At 38.2% G+C, this 18,379-nt stretch overlaps 1 long non-coding RNA gene across 1 annotated transcript in view; it reads right to left on the bottom strand.

Annotated features, from left to right (window-relative positions):
* Positions 1-1,321: 1,321 nt before the first annotated feature.
* Positions 1,322-18,379, bottom strand: part of LOC311625923 — a 237,638-nt gene continuing 220,580 nt past the window's right edge. Inside the window, exons 2-3 of the long non-coding RNA XR_014795593.1 lie at positions 8,646-8,703; positions 1,322-1,522 (exon numbers count right to left, since the gene is read on the bottom strand). This is a non-coding gene — a long non-coding RNA (uncharacterized lncRNA). The remainder of the gene's footprint in view (positions 1,523-8,645; positions 8,704-18,379) is intronic.

The following is an 18,379-nucleotide window of genomic DNA, read 5'->3' as shown; positions in this document are numbered from 1 at the left end:
ATAGATGTTATAATAAAACTAGAGGCCCAATGCATAAGATTTGTGCAAGAATGGGCCTTCTTTCCCCTGGCTGCCAGCATTGCTTTCACTCTGGCTGGAGCTGCCTTTCTGCCTTCCCACGCTGCCCAGAGGCCCAGAGTAGCTGGGGTGGTGCGGAACTCCTGCATCATCACCATGGTGACCACACAAGCATACTGCCCTGCCCCCTGCTCAGTGCCTGACTATGCAAGTTAACCTGCCATCTTTGTTGGGTTAATTTTCATATCACTTATGATTGGCTACTGGCCGTCACTAAGGTGTGATCAATTAGCACATCACTCTTTTATTAGATAGACAACTTTGAACCAAAGAATGTTATTTGAGAACTTACTGTTGTACTTCATATATTTTATTGCCATTTTGTTTACTTTTTTTTTGCCTTTTAAAATTTGAGCTTGTTGTGGTCAAGAATTGTATTTTATTTATATTATTGCATTGCACAAAGTGGATATTTAATACATATTTATTTGTAGATGGACAAAAAGTAGAATTCTCAAGATACAAAATGGAGAAAGTTCAGCTACATTTAAAATAATACACACCATTACTTTTTCCCCATTGAAATAATGTATGATTTTAAAAAATAAATGCAAAAAGCATAAGAAGTTTGACTGGACTTAATGTTGTCTGTTCCTCTTTATTACCTCTTTAATTAATATTTAAGAATTTTGATATTCAAACTGGTAAAATAATTTGATCTCATTCTTACACTCTGCTTAAACCAAATATATTTTACTTACATATTTTTGTCTTTCAGTGCTAGAATTAGTGGGCCTACTTCACATAAATAAGATGACAAATGAATTATTATGAGTAATGTTTTGGAATAAACTTTCCCTAAAGAGATTATAATATCCTGAATGAGTAAACGAACCAATGACTGAACCCTACTAGTAGCTAAACTAGTAATAATTGCTTTCCTTTATTTTTTATATGCAGAATAGTTTTTTATTGCTATTTCCATACCATATGGCCAAATTCCTTTTTGTTTCTTCACAATAATTTCCACCAACTGCTGGAAAGTTAGCAGGTATGAGCTGAAACATAAATTGCAGCTTTTCTCAAGTTTTATGCTGCCTTTTCACTCAATGAGACATTACTTTCCAGCCCCAAGGGTCAAGACCATGAATCATTTTATTTTATTTTATTTTATTTTCAGAAAAAGTAATTCATCTGAGAGGGCTGACAGTCTGGGTACTATATAAAGCTCTATTTAATAGCAGGCAAGATGAAGAAAGGAGGAGACACCATTAGCTGAGTAAAGGGTAGACTTTCTGGCATTGACTGGAGTCTGGAAGAAAACCAAGAAACAGAGCAAGTGGAAATATAATGAGGAATAAGCAGCATTTGGGCGATGGTAACCTAGAATAAGGATACTCACATAGAAAGCCTTCATCCTTCCAGCAAGACAGTTTCAAATCATATTTATTTGGCATCCACGATTTTCAGAAGACATGGTCTCAGACCTGTTGGAGCCTAATTCCTAAGAAAACAGATGGATAGGGTGACTATTGCATGATGTCTTTTCACATTTATTTCAGCCTCTGTTCCAGGGTGGGGAAGATATACTGATTCTGGTTATGGTAGGTAGGAAAATACTTTTGCTTTCAAGTTATTCAAGGTAACTCTATGAGAGAATTGAGGTGGTTTTTGAAAAAAAAAAAAGGCATTGGAAAAAATCATGACAAGCATAATGTATGGCATGTGACTATGTATTTGTTTATTTATTTATTTTTTTAAAAAATCATGCTTTATTTTTCAATTATAGTTGACCTATAATGTTATGTGAGTTTCAGGTGTATAGCACAGTCATTAGACATGATAAAACTTACTAAGTGATCATCTGATAAATCTTGTACCTATATGACAATATACATAGTTATTAGAATATTATTGACTATATTCCCTATGCTGTAGCTTACAATCATATGAATGTTCTGTAAAAATGAATTTATACTTCTTAATCCCTTCACCTTTTCCACTCATTCTTCATACTCCTTCCCATCTGGCAACCATCAAAATGTTCTCTGTATCTATGAGTCTGTTTTTGTTCTGTTTGTTCATATATTTTATTTGTTTTAGATTTAATTGTTGATAGATATGTATTTATTACCATATTATTTTTCATATTTTTCATCTTTTTATTATTTTCTTCTTCTCAAAGAAGACCCTTTAACATTTCATATAATACTGGTTTAGTGGTGATGAACTCCAGATTTTTCTTATCTGGGAAGCTCTTTATCTGTCTTTCAATTCTAAATGGTACCTTTGCTGGATAGAGTAATCTTGGTTGTAGCTCCTTGCTTTTCATCACTTTGAATATCTCTTGGCATTTCCTTCTGGCCTGCAAAGTTTCTGTTGAGAAATCAGCTGACAGTCTTATGGGAGCTCCCTGTAAGTAACTAACTGCTTTTTGCTTGCTGCTTTTGAGTCTCTATTTGTCTTTAACCTTTTGTATTTTAATTGCAATGTATCTTGGTGTGGGCCTCTTGGGTTCATCTGGTTTGGGATTCTCTCTGCTTCTTGGACTTACATGTCTGTTTCCTTCACCAGGTTAGGAAAGTTTAATGTCATTATTTCTTCAAGTAGATTTTCAATTTCTGGCTCTCTCTCTCTTCTCCTTCTGTGCACCCCCATGATGCTTGAAGTTGTCCTAAAGCAGGGGTCTTCAAACTACGGCCCGTGGGCCACATGCAGCCCCCAGGGGAGTCTGATCCTGCCCACCAGGTTTTTTGGGCAGTGAGCGCAGCCAAGGTGTTACAGTAGGAATTAGTAGTTCATATAGTCCGGCCCTCCAGCTCTCTGAGGGACCGTGATCTGGCCCCCACTTTAAAAAGTTTGAGGACCCCTGTCCCAAAGGCTCCTTACACTCTCTTCATTTTTTGGGGGGTTATTTTTTTCTTTGTGCTATTCTGATTGGGTGTTTTTTTTTTGTTGTTGTTTGTTTGTTTTTTTGCTTCCTTGTGTTCCAAATCGCTGATTTGGTTATTGGCTTCATCTATTGTACTGTTGATTCCATGTAAATTATATTTCATTTCAGTTAGTGTATCCTTCATTTCTGACTAGTTCTTTTTTGTTTTGTTTCCATGTCTTTTTTTTATGGTGGAAATTCTCAATAAGTTCACTGCACATCCTTATAATCAGTGTTTTGAACTCTATACTTAGTACATTTCTTGTCTCCATTTTTCTTAGTTCTTTTTCCTGAGTTTTGTTCTGTCTTTCATTTGGGTCATGTTTCTCCGTATTCTCACTTTTGCAGCTTCCCTGTGTTGTTTCCAAATACAAAGTGGCCTAATGTAGTAGGTGTCCTGTATGGCCCAGTGGCACAGTCTCTCTATTCACCTGAGCTGAGAACTCCAGATCAGCCTCCTTGTGTGGGCTGTGCACACCCTCTTGTAGTTGAGCCTTGATTGCTGTTGGCACATCAATAGGAAGGATTTACTTCCAGGCCAATTAGCTGCAAGGGCTGGCAGTGACTATGGTGGAGAATCAGCTATGCAGGGACCCACCTCACACAGCAGAATTTACTTTAGCAGGGCTCTAGTGCCTGCTGAGTCTGGCAAGTGAGTATGTTGCTTGTGGAGGTGCTTTAAGATTGTCTAAAGCTGTCCACTGCGTGCACGGGCTTGTGGTTTCCCAGGAGGTGCAGGCCAAAGTCAGCCACCACGTGTGTTTTGCCTAGGGCCACCGAGCATGAATTATAAAGCTACCTGCAGATGTCTGCTACTTGTATTATGCCGGAAATGCCAAGGAGAGACCAAGCTGGGAACCATGGTCAGCTAGTGCTAGGTCTGAGTCTACTTAGGGAGAGGTATGGGGCATATGAGGCCAAATACTACTTGTATGAAAGATTTTAGGAAAATCTGAAGCATGAGCCAAGACAGGCCATTCATATTGAAAAGCCACTGGAAATACCTTGGGTGGCCAACAAGTTGGTGGGGTGGAGTCTCAGGAAATCACCAGGATAGGATGAAGAGTGTGAACCAGGTAGATGGAGACTCAGCTATGATGCCCACCTGCCGGTTCTGTGGGGGAAGGGCTCAGAAAAGGAACAATGGCCTCTGCCAACACTACTATCTGGGAGAAAGCTGTCCTCTAGCTCTCCCTCTGATGTCAGACACTTCAGTTCCTCTCCATATATTCCTGGTGCCTTTCAAGCTGTTGCCCCAGGGCTGGATCTCAGAAGGAGTGAGTCTGAGTAAGTCCTGGGACTCTAGCAACCCTCTGTCTCACTCAGTTATAATCCCTGCTGGTTTTTATAGCCACAAGTTATGGGAACTTCTCTTCCTGTCAATGGAATCCTGGGCTGTGGTTCCTGGTGTGGAGCTGGGACCCCTCACTTTTCAGGGGGGGAATCTCTGCAGCCAAGATAGCTCTCCCAATTTTTATCCACCACATTTGGATGTGGGACCAGCCTGTTTTGAGTCTCCATACCTCCTACCAGGCTCAATGTGGCTTCTTCTTTAAATTCATAGTTATAGGACTTTAATTCAGCTGGATTTCAGGCAGTTCTGAATGTTAGTTATTTGATAATTTAGTTGTATTTTTTTATGTGGTTTTGGAAAGAGGCAATTATCACATTTACCTATGCTGTCATCTTGACTGGAAGCCTCTGTATGAGTTGTGTGTGTGTGTGTGTGTGTGTGTGTGTGTGTGTGTGTATGTGTGTGTGTGTATGGATGTTTTAATTTAAAAAATATTTTTACATTGATTTTTAGACAGAGAAGTAGGGAAAGAGAGTGAAACATTGATGTGAGAGCGACACATCAACCAGCTGCCTCCTCTCGCCTCCCACAGGGATCAAGCCCACAATCTTGGCATGAACTCTGACCTGGAATCAAACTGGCAACGTTTTGTTGCATGGGACAATGCCCAGACAATTGAGCCACTTTGGCCAGAGCAGCCTCTGTGTTTTTTTTAAGTATAATATATGTCTTGTGATTAATTCAAAGGCTTTTCACGTGTGAGCCAGTATATGAAAAGAAGTTGAAAAAATGGTATGGAGGAAAATGATATTAACAGAAGGATAGCCTGAAAACAGACTGAGACTACTAATATTCATTCAGTCAGTCACTCATGATATTGCCTAATGTTTGCCAGGCAAAGCAATAGATTCCACTGGTCTTTGTTCCCCAATTTTTAATGAAATATAAAGAAACCAGAGCTGTATTTAAGTTCAGCTATGTAAGTCATCTCTGCTTGGTTGGCAGAGATCTACAGGTTGGCAATATAAAATTAAAATTATAAGTATAATTAAAGATATAAAATATACTGCATATTTGATATATTTATAATATATTTATAATATAATTAGCCAATATATAATTCAATTTATATATGTGTGTGTATTGAGAAATAAAAATAAAATATCTGATGAGTATTTTTATGAAGCTTTTTTGTCATAAGTATCTGGATAATCAATTTCTCCCTGAATTTAGAAAAATTGATTTGAAAACACAAAAGATTCCTATTATATCTGGAAATAACTATTACTGATGTGATAATTATAGTCATAATAATAGCTAACATGTATTGTGTACTTACTATGTGTCAGGTACTATTCAATGAACTTAATCCATGCAACTTTGTGTTATTATTCCTATTTTCTAGATGAGGAAACAAGCTCAGGGTGTTTGAATCGCTTGCCAGGGTCATAGAGATAGAGAGGAGCTTGGATTGAAATGTAGTCTGGATGATTGGAGAACACAAACCCTGAACTCTCGCACGTTACCGAATATGCTTTGTTAGAGATGTAGCAAATATTTAATAGATGTGTAATTTCACTGGAGGATGATGCTATTTCATTTCCTTTCATCGTGAGGACTTCACATCAGATAAATATATCCTGTGCATTACCACACAGAGAAGTGGAAAAACACAACATGTTGCATTCTTGATCTTTCCACTCTAGTCATTTAGAAATTTTACTATTTCCTTCTCTGGTCTTTGGACCATTGTTATTTTTTCAGACTTATAATTCAAATTCCCACAGGAACCATATTGGGAGATTTTTCTTTTCTCTGGTAGATAGCCAGACAGCTGACAGGAAATGCTACAAGAAAACTTAAGAATTTGAAGAAATAATCTCCCAAGTTACCTAGCATTCCTTTCATTTAATTCATTTTTTTTCTCTTAAACACTAATTTTTTCTCTCTCTCCCTCCATGCTCCCCCTTCCCTTCAATTTAAGACCTGTAATGGGAAATTCCCCCTCTTTTTACTTCCTCAGACACATCTCCTTTAGTTTATCCCAAAACATTTTCTTTATTTTTATACTATTTTGAAGAAAGGAAAAGTGTGCCCTATGTGGTGTAAATATCATGGCAATATTTCTCCTCTTTCAAACTTTGGATGACTTTGGGAATGAGCGAATGACTCACAGGCTACGTGCAGCCTTAGCTGTGCTAAGGGCAGTGGAATGCAGGCTGGTCATTACCAGGGAGCCCAGAGACTCAGGTTTTGCTAACAGGCTCTAATGACCATGATGCAGAGAGGGCCAGTGTGTGCCAGACTCTACAGCACACACACATTCCCATCCTGCAGGGTCCATCGTCAATGCAGACCATGCCCCTTAATTAGTTCTACTTCATTTCTCCTTTCAGCTCCCTTTGATTCTTTCATTTGCACAGCAGTGCTATCCACCTCTGTACCTCAACCTGCCTCTCGACCTGGTCATTCCTCTGCAAGTTGGTACTATTGGAAACTGCTCCCTTAGAAGAGGTGAGTTGATAACACAGCTCTCAAAGGTGAAAGGTCAACGAAGAAGGTTGGTGACTTGTGCAAAGCTGCATAAATGTGAGCCCCAAGCAGATGCCACAGGGGTTGCTTGGTGGCCCTCTGAATTCAGATTTAGAGCATAGGATTTAGATGTGAATCCTTTTGGGGACATGGAACCATGTGCCAGAGGATTTGTAAATTCTTAAATATTGTTTTTGATGTGGTCAAAGCATCATATGTTGTCACCTTCCTCAGTGAATGGAGTTTATTTCCAAAGTGGTAGACTAGTAAAAGGAGCAGTGTTTTCTACTGCCTCTGCTTGAGACTACTTTAGTAGTTAGTCATACATTTTATAGACTTAGCCATAGGTTATGTGACTTCTGGTAGAGCTGTACATCCTCTGTGTGTGTGTGTGCGCGCGCGTGTGTGTGTGTGTGTGTGTGTGTGTGTGTGATATGCATACTTCAGAAGCCAGTATAGGATAGTTTTCAGTACCCGGGGTCCCAGCCACAGATTCTGTCTGAGTGCACTCATTCTAAAGTGGAATGATCTCATTTATGATGTGGATGGGAAATGGAAATTCCAGTTCAGTTTTTATTTCAGAATATTTCTGCTTTTTTGGTTTCCATTTAAATATGAAAACACTTAAATGCAAAATGGAAGCAGATTTCCCCTCCCCGCCAATATACTCTATTTCATATTTACCATTAAATTATCTGTACTTGGTAATAACATATTACTGAGTGAGATTGCTGCTCAGTTAACTTGAAACAGATTTTATTACCTGATGATCATTTACCCTAGTCACATCAGTAGTTTAAAATTTCACAGGTAGAATAAAACTTTGCTTAGTTGATTTAGTTCTAATTGTTTTTTAAAAAACCGTTTTAAGTGGTGAATATTGGTTATTGTTAATAAGATCATATACTAATGTTATCTATTTTCCTAGAGGATTCTGAATGTGCCTAAAGAGCTATATTTAGGAAGGGCTTCATGCAACATCTGAGTAGTTGTGTAGCAGCTGGTAACAGCACATAAGAAACTTGACTCAAAGCTCAAAACGCTAATTGAGAAAGAGCCTGGTGTTTAGCTCCAAAGCCAGGAGGAAGGCCATGTGGGAGGTAATTATCCAATTTGGGATATTGCTTGGATAAAAGAGTTACTATGTTAATAAAAATATAATCAGGCCTAGTTGCCTGTGGTTGCTGTTTATTTTTGCATAACTCCCTCAGGAGCTATCATCAGGTGCAAGGTGCTCAGTGAGTCCATGTTTAACTTTTGGCACTGACTCAGAAGGTAGGTGTTTATATCCTGTAAAACACTGAACCCAATACTGACATGACTCTGGGTAATTAAATGATGGACAAGGATTCCAAGGTAGTCCTCCCTCTATTCTTGGAATTGGTGAGACTTTTATGTTATATTCAGGTTTAGGCATAATATTTTAATTTTAAGAGAGATTAGTGAGGTGGGGGAGTGAGGGGATTGAGCAAAAAAGAAAAAAAAAACTTATGGACACAGACAACAGTGTGGTGATTGTTGGGAGGTGGGAGGAAGAGGGAATGGAGGAGGGTATAGTGGGGATTAAATAGTAATGGAAGGAGTCTTGACTTGGGGTGGTTAACACATAATACACAGTGCACAGTTGGTGGCTTGTGGAATTGTGCACTTAAAACATGTATAATTTTGTTAACCAGTGACACCACAATAAATTCAACAAAAAGGAAAGAGAGAGAGAGATGAGTGATAAGAATAAGAGAATGAAAATAACCAGATCATGAACTGTGGGAAGGGGTGTTAGAAACATAGTTTCTGGTGTAGGAAGAGGCATTTACATGTTCTACAGTTAATTTTGAAGAGAAAGTGTGTTATAAATGAGATGAGAATTACCTCTGAAAATGTTGCAGTTGCAAATTTGCTTGAAAAGAAATTTAGCCTTCCTGTTTTCCTGTAAAGTTAAACAAATAAATAGCTTTTAAACTCCGTAAATGAATTTTTAATATAGGAAATAATGAATTAGGAAGTTGTTGGTCCATCTCAAAGGTTCTCTTCTAGCATGATTTGAAGACCAGTAGGAAGACTTCTGCCCCTGGTTTGTTCTGGTTTTCAGTATTTATAACATTAAGATTCTTTGGGGTTTCTTTTCATTTTTAGCTAATTCCCCCTGGTACTTCCATAGTCCTTCAACTCCTACTCAGTGACCTTCCATTACCAATAGTCCCTTCTAGCCATTGGCCCCACCACCCCTCACCATCCTTCATCCCCTCCATGGCCTCTCTCCCTTTGCTATCAGCCTAAATTCCAGGGTCAATCATTATGTCACTACCTTGTGTGTATCCTGGGCCACAGTTTACCTCTCTTGTTTTCTGGAACTCACAGCAAACTTGGAACCCTGGTTAAATTCAAGAGTCAGCCTGTTCTGTGCCTGCTGCTTTGCAGCTGAAATTGGCTGGTAAAAACACTCCACTAATATTTTCATCTTAATTTATCAAATGTACCTTTACTGCTGCTGGACAATCATTCTATACTTTGCTAGCTATTCACTCGCCCACTTTCCTGGACATTTATTTCATACCATCGCCTCTCTGCTCCAACCTCCAACACCTTCTGTCCCATCTTGACTTTCACTTCCTGCTTCATGGAGCATATTGAAGTGGACAGAAGAGAACATCCCCAGAATACATCCCCTGCCTACCCACCCACCAGCACTCACATCCTCCACCTTCTAGTCTGTGTCTAAGGAGAACCCTTTACACTGGGTCCAATCTCATTGACATTGCTTCAGCAATTCTACATTGCCTTTTAAAAATTGTTTTTGCTCTTCCAATAAATAATATAAGTATACATACATTCTCTTTTCTTTGCAATTTCAGAAATCATTTTTTTTTTTACCATCTAATCCATCAAAGCCTCACCAATAATAAAACCCCTGTTACCTCTTGGATCTCTTGTTCTATCACTTTTTCCCTGTTGCAAACTAGACTGGATTCTTGGATTTTTCTCAAATATGATAGGCATTTCTGGATTAGGCCTTTTCACTGGCCATTTCTTCTGCCTAGGACCTCTTCCTCCAGATAAAACCCATCTCACTCCCTCATGTTATATTCTCATGAGATATCCCTTTATTACTGTATTTGAAATTGCAGTGTTCAATTTCCTTTTTACTCTGCTCTTACTTTATATTTTTCCCTCATTCTGGTTGAATGGGAAATTCTGCTTTGTGTAGTGTTAGCTGGGGTACTAGGAAGGCTTGAAGGACAAAAGGCCTATTTCCTATGTCTGGAAGTTGAGCCTGACTCAGGGCTTCTGGCTGAGCGACGCTTCCCCTGTAGGAGCATAATGACCACTTGGGGCAGCTCCTGTGTTGAGGGTCTGTCTCCTAGTGGTCAGTGCGCATCATAGTGACTGGTCGTTCCACCATTTGGTAGATTTTCATATTAGCCTTTTATTATATATATATATGTGTGTGTGTATATATATATATATATAGTAATAAAAATGTAATATGCTAATTAGACCGGGCAGCCAAATGACCTTCCAGGCATCCTTCCAGATGAAGCTGGGGCAGTGAGGCCTGAAGCAAGTGTGCATCGAGCCTCTAAACAAAGGGCTGTGTTCATTTTGACCAGCCTTGACATGCTTAAAGTGCATCTTTGCTCCCCTGGGTACCCCCACCCTGTGGATGACACATTGTAGGGTGTGCAGGTCACCTTTGCAGGGCCTCACCCAGCCTGCTTCCTGCCCCTCCCTCGACCCTCTTTCCCATGTTCTAGATGTCCACTCACAAACTAGAAGTCTGAAGGCAGCATCTGGCCTGCACATGTTTATTGTTGGGCTTGCTGGGAGTTGGAAAAGTCAATTGCCAATATTTAAAAATTTGGAGAATTCTCATAAATATCCAGATTTCCGCTTTCCCTTGCAAAGCCGAAGAGTATCTGTCGACACTCGACTGGCATTGCCACCCGGCCCGGGTAGGCTAGGGCTGAGCAGCAGCTGGTCCTCAGATGAGGCGTGTGCCTTTCTGGAAACCAGCATCCCAGCCCTGCTCATCTCACCCACTCACCACCCGGCCTGGCCCTGGAGGGGCTGGGTTTGCAGCCCCTGCCCCATCTCCAAAGACAGGAATTTGATACTGCTGCAAGCTGCTGGGGAGACGGGACTATATAGCCACACACACTTTTTATAGCTAGAGTCCATCCTGTGTATACAAACTTACTAAATCAGAAAATGGGCATATACTCGTTTAACTTAGCTCTGACTGCCCTTTGACCAAGGTTTGCAATTCCTTCACTGCCCTTCAATACAATGTGCTCATTAGCTAAATCTCAAAAATAGTGTTATTACTCTTTGAGGAAAAACAGGCCATTAAGGCATAATGGCTCAGCATGCCACAAAACTTCTTCCTGATGAGTTTCCTGTTTTGGAAGATAAGCTTGCCACTTGATCTTGTTGGAGTTTGTTTATTAGGCAAGTGTGTCTTTTTACCTTTAAAATAATCCCCCATGTACATCACTTTGGACAAAATAGCACCACAGGCTGTTATCACAGAGGGATTATTGTCTGATATAAGAAGGCAGGGAGATGGAGCCCCGCACACCTGTTGATCCAGATGAAAATTCATCAAAAGAAAGCAGATAACTTAATGCTAGTGGAAGAAAGGAAACCGCTCATCTTGCTTCTCCACTCTGGAAAGAGAAAACATGATGTGAATAAATCTCCTTTGGTTGTTTTTCCATTGTTTGCTTTTTGCTTCCTGCTGACAAGGATGAAAAACTATAATGTGAGAGCTAATTCATGTCAGGTGCTACTGAGCCATCCATTGGAAAGCATGGTAATTTCTGCTGCTTTGAAACGGCATTGCTTAGCAATTAATTAAACTGTTGTCACTGCCTCCCTGAGTGAAGTTTAAATAACCCAGCACTCAGTAAAGGGTAGTCAGTTTTAACTAAAAGAGGAAAACAAATGGCTCAAATCATTTGTTTTGAAAACAAAGAACCTGCCGATTTGCAATGAGCCAGATGCTAGGCTTTCAAGTGGGCTGGTGGGGAAGGAGGGACCACTAGGACGGGATGCGCTGTGTAGTTAAGGGGCACTGTCCTAGCATTGCATCCGGATGAAAAGGAACCAAATCCAGTGAAAAGTAAGGGAACATAAAAATAAGTTTAAGAAAGCAACAAAGAATCCATTCATAATTCTACAATCTAATGATAACCACTTCTAGCATTTTAGAGTATATCTTTCCAAAAGGGGGGTGAGTATGAATGTGTGTGAGAATGTGTGTGTGTGTGTATGTGTGTTTGTGTGTGTGTGTGTGTGTGTGTGTGTGTGTGTGTGTGTGTTGGACTGTATCCTTCGAAAAGTGGTGTGTGTATATGTGTGAGTGTGTATGTGTGTTTTCGCATACCTGGAAATTTCATTTCCTATAGGGAATAGGATCTGGTGAGTGGGTTGTTGGAATAAAATCCCCCACCCCCTCAAAGAAAAAAATCTCATGGGCACAGTAGCCAAGGGGTCAGGGTATAGAGTCCGAGGCCCAGGAAGAAGGGGACCACTGGCGCTAGCCGAGTGTTAGGCCTCAGACAAGAATTTGCATGAAACAGGGTTCTAGGTCTTGAATAAGAAGCAAAAGTACAAATCAGGAAACTCAGGCAATCCAGTTTCCCAGTCCTATTGATTGCACAAACTCAACGTGGGATGGGAAGGCAGTAGCTCCAGATACTCACAGGAGCCCAAGGATCATCTTGGCCACCAGAGAACCATCATAGGTGAGTTCCAGACCTTACCAACTGGTAGGAGCTGGGCCTATTGTTATGTTGCCAGTGTCAGGAACAGGTGGGAACAGGACTGAACAGGCAAGAGCTTACAGGCACCAGTACTGCCACAGACATCTGAAAACACACATACACACTCACACATATACACACACCACTTCTCGAAGAATATAGTCCAACACACACACACACACACACACAGACACACACACACACACACACACACACATTCTCACACACATTCATACTCACACCCCTTTTGGAAAGATATACTCTAAAATGTTAGCAGTGATTATCATTAGATTGTAGAATTATGAATGAATTCTTTGTTGCTTTCTTAAATTTATTTTTATGTTCCCTTAATTTTTCACTATGAAAATAAAACTACTATGAAAACTTTTATAATAAGGAACAAAGGTTCTTAAGTTATGTTTCACTTTAATTGAATTTATACTTGAAGCTGGTTTAAAGGTGGATCCCTTGAAAACAAAAACAAAGACAAAAAAAGAAAAAAAAAGAAAAGGGGGAAGTTTTTCCCCCACAAAATGTCCTGATTATAATTTAATCTTAATCACATGCTATAATCAAACCCTCTCTTTCTATACTTCCAAAGTAGAAGGGGGATAAGAAGGTACAAAAGGAAGGACAGAGGGTAAAATATCATTCTTAAAATGGTCTTGAAATGTTAAATTGGGTAATAAAGTGAAAGCTATCAAAATAAGAATCAGAATGTTCATACTTGAACTAAGAGCAAACTCTTATCAGTTAATGTTTTAGTCTCTACTTCCAAAAATATGTATGACCATATTCCCTTTATAGATTTGCTTTTAGTTTTTCAATATGGAAATTAGTATCTTCATAACATTTTAGCAATACACTATCTAGCTTTCAGGAAATACCAGGCTCTGTTTATTCATTGATTTATAATCTGGAGGAGGCAGAGAGATGCAAAAGCTGTTCCCTGGGGTCTCCAGCCCATTTCCTTTTATTCCTGCTCTTGCTAGAATTGCAGTGTTCAATTATAGAAATGGCAACAATTACTCATAATTATGCTTCTCACATGCAATGAGTAATTTCAGATGTTGTTAGCATAGCTCAGTATCTTAGTATTAGCTCATTGTCAAGTTTGCCTATCACAGTTTATTTGTCATTCAGTTTATGTGAAGAGACTAGAGACTGGCTAATGGATGGATTCTATGGTTAGCTTTTTCGTGTACTTTTTGAGAGGTGTAACTATAGGTAAATTGTTCAATGTCTTGGCATCAATGTCCTATTCTGTAAAATGAGTTAGATTTAGTGATCTCAATAAAATGCCCTCTACCTTAAAAAATATATTGATTTTAACTTGCCAACTCTGAAATTATCTGGGGGTAGAAATGGGATGTCTTTTCAGAGGTAGGTAATTCAACTGGTACATGGCGTTGAAAGAAAATATCAGAACCAAGAAAATATTTGACTGGTAGAGAGACATTACATCTCAGTTGAAGATATTTCTACTCTGGCACATTCCTCCGTTTACTTTTTCCAACAGGGGAAGAGTGAAGGGGAAAGGTGGAAGCAGGGAGCGAATGATTCAGAGTGGGAATACCATTCCAAAGCATCCTAGCTCCAGCCCTGTTGTTGATTAGTTCCTGATCTTTTCATCTCTTTTCAAGATCTTGGGGACTGACATGTCCTCTTTATAGATTTGACAAAAGTAAAATTTATTTCAGCCACCTACCAGGAAGACAAGAGAAAAACTTACTTTTGAGTGAAAGGATCCTTATTAGAACACAGATATTACATTTATTGGGTGAAGCTCAAGTCTTCCCAACACTACCTGTTCTGTCACCACCACACAGCCATTGCACACCTGGAAGCTGGCTCCCAGAGGGCCACTAAGAGAGGCCAGTTAGACGCCAATGCTTGCTGTAGTGCTGGATTCCATCAACACAATCTTTGACGAAGGGACTTCAATCATTTCTCTTTTTGACCAGTTTTACTACTTTAGAATTATTAAGGGCTGCCCCTCAAAAAGGCTTCTAGTCAGTTAGTTTATTGAACCATCCTAGCATATGATACAATTGCTTCACTAATCATAGGTGAGCAAGAAGGAAGTAGAGAAATCACTAATCTGCTGAAATTTAGGAATCAGGAGAAGTTTTCGGATTGGCTCTTGCCACTAAAATTCTGATAATGCATATTTAATAAATCTCAGGTGGAGCTTGGCCATTTGTCTTATTAAAAAGTTAGAAAATGTCAGGAAATGGCTAAGGGAGAAGGAAAAAGGGAAATGGAAGGTGAGATCTCACAAGCAGGTTACCATGGCCCTAAGAACTATTCTGTGCTCTAGTTTCATCCCCTGGTAGCCTTCATTCAGTTAATTTTTGGGGAGAATAAAATCTTTGTCTAAGGGCCAAGGGGTTTTCTATCCTCTTCAAGATCCTAATTTTGAGGTATTGTTTTTGTTTAAAATGTTCAGAATTATAATGCTTTATAAAGGATTTTTTGATGCCATGTCAATGATCTCCATGAAAAGAGGCTAGGTGATCAAAGAGATACAGATACAAATTAACATTTTGATAAGATTAGGCTATCTAGATCAAATCTGTTCCTTTCTGAATGGAATTAGGGGATGACAAGAATAATATTATTGAGGGAAGGCCAGGATGGGAAGAGATCAACCAAAGAACCTGCACGCATATATGCATAACCCATGGACACAGACAATAGGGTGGTGAAGGCCTGGGGAGGGTGTAGACTAGAAGGGGTCAATGGGGGGAAAAAGGGACATATTTAATACTTTCAAAAATAAAGGTTTTTTGAAAAAGCTAAAAAATTATTGAAAATATTTACAATCAGTCACTTTTAGGTAAAATTGTGAGGGAGGGGGGACATAAGAGGTTTTTCTTCCTCTTCCTCTCCTCTAAGGCTTACATAGCTCATGCCACATTCAGGCCAATGCTCTCCTGTTTCAAAGGTTTTTCCTAGATACCTTCTCCTGAAACCACACTCCCACAGTTGATACATCTTATAATATCACCCTCTTTCATGCCTCTACACGTTTGCCCATGTCATTCCCAGATGTTCTGTCATCCATCCCTTACTTTGTCTTCCCAACAAACTCATTTTTACCTTTAAAGGCGCAGATCCAATTTTATTCATCTTAAGTAAGGTGTGGGTCAAAGGAAGATTCAGAAATAGTCCCTTTACTTAAGAAGCCTAGAATCTAATTGTGGAAATGAAAACCAATACATATAAAAATTACTGTACTGTGCAATTAGAACAACATGATATGTCAGATTTATAAGAGCTGTAAAAATTTCTGAGACAATTGTTACAATGTGAGAAGGGATATTATGGACAACTTTAGACAAGTAAAATTTGACAATTTAGATGAACAAGAAACACTTCTTGAAAGTGAAATTTACTAAACTAACATGAGAAGAAATAAAAAAATATATGAGTAGTTCCATATTTGTTAAAATACATTGAATTTATTATAAAAAGCCTTTTCATAAACAAAATGTTCTCATAAATAAGATAGTTCCACTGGTCAAGTATATTAATAACTTAAGAAGTAACTATTATCAATTTAATACATATCTTTCAGAAAATAGATATGAAGGGACTACTTTCTATATCATTCTATGAAGCCGGCATTATCCTGTTACCAAAATTGGACAAAAATATTGCAAGCAAATAAAATCAGTCCATTATCCTGAATGAAAGAGGTACAAAAATCCTTAACAAAATATCAGCCAATAGAATCCAGCAACATATGTTATATGAGAATATATCTTGATCTGGTATGTTTTCCAAGGAATGCAAAGATTTAAGATTCTAAAGTCAAACAATGTAGTTCACAATGTCAAGAAAATATAGAGAAAAATAATTTTAATTAAGAACAAACATTTGACATTATTCAGCATCCATTGATGACTTAAAACTCTCAGCAAAATAACAATAGAAAGGAAGTTCCTCAATCTTATAAAGAATACCTTCTAAAACTTAACAGCTGACGTCATATTTAGTGGTGAAACTGAACGCTTTCTCCCTAAGATAGAGAATAATAAGAGAATGCTGGCTCTTACCGTTTCTTTTGTACTTGAGAAACTACCTAGTAAAATACAAAATAAATAAATAAACAAGTAAAAGTCACAAAGATTAGATAATAGGTAAAATTGTTTCATGCAGAGGAGAAATTGTGCTTACAGAGAAAATTCTAAGGAACTTACAAGATAACTACTATAATTAATAAGTGAATTTAGGAAGAATTCAGTATATAAAATCAATATTAAAAAACAATTTTATTTCTACATGTTAGTAGTAAATAAATAAAAACAAAAAGTGAGCCATTGATAAAGCATTAAAAACAAAATTCTCAGAAATAAACAATAAAATAAGTGCAAGAGTTCAACACTGAAAACTACAACATGCTGTTAAAAACATTTAAGAAAACCTAAATAAATGGAAAGATGTGCACTATTCACGGATTGAAAATTCTATATTATTAAGATGTGAATTTTCCCTCAATTCAAGTATAAATTGAGTGTAATATTAACCAGAATACCAATAGGGGTTTTTTTTTAATTGAAAGCTGATTCTAAACTTAGATGGGAAATCAAAGGATCTAGAACAGTTAAAACAATCTTGTAAAAGAAGAGCAAAGTTAGAGGCTTCACTTGACTTAATTTCAAGATACTATTAGGCTGCAGTACTCAAGACAACTTGATATTGGTATAAGGATAGTTAGATAAAGAGGTCAATAGATCAGAATAGAGAAGTCAGAAATAGATCTCTTTATATATGTGGTCAGTTGATTTCCCTTCCAAAGGTACCCAGGCTATTTAAAGAGGAAAAGAAAGTTTTTTCAACAAGTGGTGCTGGGGTAAATGTATAATTTTATGAAAAAAAGGTATATCAATACTATCTCATACTAAACTCAAAAATAAAAATTAGAGATGGATCATAGGCAAACAAAAATGTTACAACTTAAAAAGCTTCTTAAAAACATTGGAGAATATCTTCACAAAATTAGGGTAGGTAAAGATTTCCTAAATAGGACAGAAAAAGCACTAATCACAAAGAAAAAAATAAAAATTTGGACTTCATGAAAATTGAAGACTCCTGATTATTAAAAGACACCTTTAAGAAAATAAAAAGACAATCTATAGACTTGAAAAATATATTTGCAATATGTACATTTAAGAAATATTTAAATAAAAAACAAATCAAAACTACAAATCAAAAACAAAAAAATCAATCCATTACATATGGTCAAACTTGAACTCACACTTCACAAAAGAAGATATCAAATGACCAATGTGCAGAAGAATTGGTGCTCAACATTTTTTGTCTTTAAGGAAATGTATTTTAAAGACACAATGAGATACCATAGATAAAATTCCACGCTAACTAGAATGGCTAAAATTGAAAAGATTGACAACACTAAATGTTGGCTATGGTACAGGCATGAAGAATTGAGAACTATCATACATTCCTGATCTATATAAATAAATGGCTAATATTCAAAGTGTCCCTTCCGGAGTTTGGGAGACCAAGAGTTTGATTGCTCGCTATGACATGCACTGACCACCAGGGGGCAGTGCGGAATGCAGGAAGGCCCTGGCTGGCAGATGGAAGGCCCAGATCAGCCTGTATGCTGGCCAGGCTTAGGGACTTTACCCGTGCACTGGGCCAATAAAACCCCAATATGCAAATAGACCGAATGATGAAATACCTGGTCGATATGATGCACATTGACCACCAGTGCCAGACTCTCAACACAGAAGCTGCCCATGTGGTCAATGTGCTCCCATGGGGGGAGCACTGCTGAGCCAAACACTGAGTTCATGGGTGAATGAAGCAGTG

The sequence above is a fragment of the Pipistrellus hanaki genome, assembly GCF_964339955.1.
Source record: "Pipistrellus hanaki genome assembly, chromosome: 7".
Classification (NCBI taxonomy): domain Eukaryota; kingdom Metazoa; phylum Chordata; class Mammalia; order Chiroptera; family Vespertilionidae; genus Pipistrellus; species Pipistrellus hanaki.
Note: the sequence above shows the minus strand (reverse complement) of the source record. Positions and strands in the feature narration are given on the sequence as shown.